Genomic DNA, 5,894 nt, shown 5'->3' with positions numbered 1-5,894 from the left:
GATGAGGAAGAAGACAGGATCGTATTCATGTGGATTGGTTTAGTTGGAGGCGACGAGATGGTGTTTCTGCATAAATTTTAATTATTAGTGTGATGACCCTTATGTGATTTGTGTGGAATCGCTGATATGGCAGACTACTATTGGAGGCTATTAAAGCCCTTGGAATGGAGGGACCGGTGCAAAGCGGAACTCTTTAGTTTATTATATTTTACAACTGTTAAGCTTTTGGAAGTTGGGCATGGTTTCTTCAGACATTGAAATTTATCAAATATTACTTAGAACCAAGTAATTAGATTTTAGTTATTTGCATAAAGTGGATATTTTCTAAGATGTCATATATCCAGTTGCATCAACATGTTTGATTAGTTTATACATTAATCTGTCATATCTATGAAAGGTTGTTGCATGGAACTGTCAGTGCATAGCTCGACCCTCAACAGCCCGTGTTTTGCAAGTCATGATCAGAGCTTGATCTGAATGCTCTATTTATTTTTTAAAACATTATCTCAAAAGATAAAGGACACGAAATTCTCGAGAGCATTATGTTTGTCTTTTTTATTTTTTTATTTTCTTTTATTTTAGTATATGTTTCACAGTCTATTAAAGAAGGTGGCTTAATGTTGGCAAGTTGGTCACGACTCCACTTTGATGTGCTTCCTGTCTCTAGCATTATTGTCTTACAATCATAAACAAATTATACAAAAATAAATACTGATATGATTTTATATGATATGTTAGACCTACTTTACAATAGAAATAACTTTATAATTTAACATATCACTTCAAGTTATATCAATTTGTAGTTTTATTTTTATGAAATTTCTTTATGGTTAAAGCATTTATCTATTCTTAATGTTAGTATATAATGGTGTGGGATCCATATATTTTTCTATTTCTTTGATCTATGACCCAAACAAACGGAGGTCAAAATATTTCTCTAAGAAAACATGAAAAAATATGTTATACTAAATGGAGGATAAATAAATAGATAAGTCCATACAGATGGATAAGTCCATATTGGTTCATGGATAAGTCCGTGAACCAATATTTTTAGAAGCTAACTTGAGGTCTATCGGATAATTTTAATTTGGCTCATAGGCCTAAAAGTTTATTTTAAAGCTAGTTAATATGCAGTTGATCATTTTGGACAGCATTAGTGGGCTAATATTTTTGGAAAGTCAATTGAGATTTATTAGATAATATTAAATATGTGGTGCCTCGTCCCTCATGAAAGACTAGGTGAGGTATCGTGGTGCCAAGGATGCTGGCCAACTAGTCAACACCTAGAAGAATGGTCAGACGTGTTAGTAATCCAGAGGAAAGTACACGTGTATGGAGTTGGTTCAGTCGCAGCGGAAATATAAATAGGACAATGAGTTATCAACGTGATCAAGTATGTATGTATTAGAATCTAAACTTCATAAAAAGGGGCTTCTTGCCTTTTATATCCTCAAAACATTACATTGTTCAATAATACATAGGGTTAGTCGCCATGAGCAGTCAACTAAGTTACAAATAAGCACTCGGCTTGGTTGTAAACATCCTACAAAGGGTTCAGAGTAGCTACGACGAATACTGATGCGAAGACGGTCCTAGTCTCCTTGGTCAAGACTCAAGCGAGATTAACTCCTCTTCCTTAGGCATCATACTAGGGTTTGAACCTGAATCAAAGTCTATGGTTCCGAGATAAAACCATAAGTTAGGCAGTTATGACAAGACCGTTAATGAAAAAAAAATGTTATGAGAGATGCAATGAAAATATTTGATGTAAATATTGGAAGTAAGTGTAAGTGCATGGGAGGTATCTCCCTCTCTCTTACAGATTCGTGTATCCTTAGAATACCTGGCGAGGAATAATCCTCTCAGTGAAAACATATTTATATATAGGCATGAAGAGGAATCACCCTATAAGAACGTAGTCCTCTCTTTATACAAAATGGAGGAAAACTCAATAATACTTTTATGGTGAGAAGTTACCCATATCCATGTAATAGAAAAACTTGTAAAAACCAGTATTGGGTCAAGTATCGTTCTGTGCTCTTATGCACTTCCATCATTGCTCATAGGTACACTCTTGCTCATAGGCATACACTTAAACTTATTGCCCCTGTGATGCCACTCTACCCAAGCACAACCAACTCGGAGACACTAGTACGTGATATGTCAGGGGATCCCACATCTCGGCTATTAGATGAGGCCAAGTACGACATCGTTCCACCCTACTCCTCACAAGACATTCTTCTTCTCGTGTGATATTCTTGGTAACGCTTCGTGGAATGGTCTTGGATAATTCTCCGTCTCATACCATGATGATAGACTCTCTCTAACTCCACACACACAGGTTTATGAATTTTGAAAATCAGATGTGAGTATGCTATATATTCTTGAGCCCATAATTTAAATGTCTTTGTGGTATGTTTGCATCTCTAGTGATGTGATGTCTTTGTGGAGGCCTTGTGGTTGGATGGTCATTAGTTTGCATTTTGTTGTGTTACGGAGATAACTTTTGATTATACAGAAAGTTTAGTTATAATCGTATATTTTTTTGTTTGTTTTGATAGTTTTTATTGGGATTCTAGTTGGTTTGACCGAAACTTGTAAATAGAAATTTTGATGTTGTTTGTAATATTCATTGTTGGTAAACAACTTGGACATTATGTACTTTATATTTTTTAAATAGGGAGGGACTCTAATGAATTATAAATGGGACTATCATGTCTATGGGAAAAAATCCGATCCGGATAAACAGTCTTACATGTATGACAATATGAAATCTCATGTAACTTCACATATCATTAAGATCATAGCAACATGTGATCACATCAATGTAAAACATCTAATCGCAAATATTCAATAAACATAAGCTTCCAAAGTACTCTAAAATGAGTTATTCTCACGAAAATCATGTTTCTATTCATATTGTCACTACGTAAGTGGTTACTTATCTTTAAGCTTTGCTTCCAAACTTTTGCTTGCGGTCATTGCTGCAACGATCGGCAAGTGTTTTATGTTCATTTTAGCAGTTTGATTGTTAAAAAGACTATCTAAAGGTTTGTTTGGAAATAGATTTCATCCCAAAATTCTCATCTTATCCCATATATTTCTCAAATATAATTCAAATACAAACATTTTCAAACTAATCATTACAACTTTTTCAAACTTTCAAATAAAAAATAAAAAGCAATTCTAACTTTTTCAAACCCCCAAATAAAAATAATATTATAAAACTATATTCTTACAATATTTTAACTTTATAATATTTTTTATTCAACTTTTTCTCTCTTCTTTCTCAAAACCCAAACAATACTCGGCTAAAACTATCTCACTACAATTCACAAATTATTTTACTACTAATCACAAAATTTTCATCTCATCTCACTCTTCAAATGAACCCTAAGTGCTGGTCTAAATAGTAAATACACATGCAAGACTAGTTCGTGGGTTTGACAAAATTATTGGGCTTATGAAAGAAAAAAAATATGGCTTTGGGTCCAATAACATATCTATTCATTAAATATCCTATGGGCTTTTTAAATCCTTTCCCAACCATAACAAATTTTGGTCGATTTTTATTTCAATAAATACCCTATATATGGGCTTTTTAAATAGGGTGGTGCTACTCCTACATAAGAGGCTACCGAAACATCCACTAAATAGGTAATTGTGTTTTTATTTTTTTTCAAATATTTTTTAAATCTTTTAAAAAATTTTAAAAGTAAATAAAAATTATAAATTCATTTAAAAATATTTACTTAACAATTAAATAAAAAAGCGAATCGGTGGGACGGTGGCCACCAGTTGTGGGTTTAGTATTTCCCTTTTAAATATGCGGACCAATGGGCCTAATAAAATTATCATTTATCTATTTCTACGAAATTGGGCCAAGTTGTTACATGTAGTATTTTTCTTAGTTTTTATTTTCTATCTTTTTCATAACGTATTTAAGATGAAATGAAGTCTATTTTTTTATATAAAAAAAGTAAAAAATAAAAAAATCCTAACGTATTTTGTAAGTCTAATTATCGCTATGCTTTTAATCAAGAATTTCATGCTTGGAGTATTACACATGATGCGTCCTATAATGTTTGAGGTTTTTGGAGAGATAAATACGACGTAGCAATGAACTTTCCCTCCAAGGGATGGCTAGGAAAAGATCATCGGCTAAGTTTAATTTTGAAAGCGTAGGTAGGAGAGAAGGAATTGCTGCTGATTTCTCCCTCTTGCACGCGCGCGCGCGCGCGCGCACACAATTAATTTATGATAGGCTCCAAGTATTAAGTGCCTATTTGGGATTGCCTTAAGAAAATAGGTCTTTTAATTGTAGATGTTATAAAATATGTAAAAGCAGAAAAAAACTTACTCATATATACCCACACATACATATATAAATATATATATCTATTCTATATATTAAAGTTTCTATGGTCATGTGAATATTAGATTTTATTTTATTTGAAATTTTTCATTTTGGCCCTTTTTCCTTTGGTTGGTGTGTTGCTATGTTCTTCTATTTGGTTTCTTTTCAGTCTAATTCAGCTTTAGGCCCGTTTGGTTTTATAGATCATCTGATCTCTTTCCCAACTTATAAACAAAACATAAAAAATAATTGAACTTTTTCAAAAATAGACGGACATCTACATACTAGACCATAAATCTGATATTCCAATTTAAATAGATACATATACTTATTAAAATTATTTTTTCTTCTTTTGAATTTAATTTCAAACATGCATATGATCCAACGTTTTGACTAACGTAAAATAAAGTGTGCTTGCTAAATGCACTTCACTGGGTAGTTATTGTCTTGATTGGGATCTACTATAAATCTGCATAGATCTTTTTCTCGAGGTTGAAAATGATTTGGATTGAAAATCTTTGGACACAAGGTTGTTACTTTACCCTCATGAGCTAGGATTGGTTGAATTGCGTGCTCATGTGGAAGGTGCAAAAGGAAATGCCCTGCTTTTTTTGATATCATCTAGAGAAAAATACTTTAGTCACAAAAAGATTTTATAAAAATAAATTCACAAACTGACTGTTTGATTTGATACATTAAATTGTAAAATTATTTTTATTATAAAATAGATCTATGAAATTATATCAATTTTTAAATTTATTTTTATAGAACCTTTTTATAGACATAACACTTCTCTTTGCATTATGGTAGTTGCTTGTTCTGCATTGAAGTTGAGACGTCATGTCCACTTTCAGGCAACATTGGCTAACGAGTAGTCTCAGCTGGTTGAGTTTTTCTTATTTTTTTTCGTTACTTTGAAAGTTGTGTTTTGCTTTATGTCGTATCTCATATGTCCCATTTTTCTTAGTTGGATTGCTTGACGATGATTTGCCTTAAAGAGATAACATGCATTACATTAATCTGTGTTACTTTTTTATTTGTGGTGTTTACTATCTCTTAAATATTATTTTCTATTGATTGGGCTGCTATTGTAAATATTAAAATTTGACCACGTGCTTATGATGGATTGTTTCACATGTTTCCTATGAAGATAAAAGAATTAATAATGTTATTTAAAAATTCGTTGTAATCGGATTTCTCCTAATGTTACATACAGTCGTGAAATGTACAAGCGCCGTATAGTCATTTTAAAAAATAGTAGAATTCACTATTAAAAAAATATTCTACTTTTCATATGAGTTCTTATTTGTTAACTTTTTTCAAAAAGATTGTGCGCAGTTGCACACTCACGACTGCAACTATGATTTCTCATAAACTAAACCACTCAATAGTTTTGATTGATCGTCAAGGTTATATTATATGGATTTCGTAAGTCCTAACTTTTTCAACGGTTTATTGGTTCAAAACATTTAACCTTTTAAACTTTATACGTATACGCAAACTATACATGGACTTAGGTAGTGCACATAGGCTCCTT

Source organism: Juglans microcarpa x Juglans regia, chromosome 2S (genome assembly GCF_004785595.1).
Source record: "Juglans microcarpa x Juglans regia isolate MS1-56 chromosome 2S, Jm3101_v1.0, whole genome shotgun sequence".
Taxonomy (NCBI): domain Eukaryota; kingdom Viridiplantae; phylum Streptophyta; class Magnoliopsida; order Fagales; family Juglandaceae; genus Juglans; species Juglans microcarpa x Juglans regia.
This window is presented reverse-complemented; position numbering follows the sequence as displayed.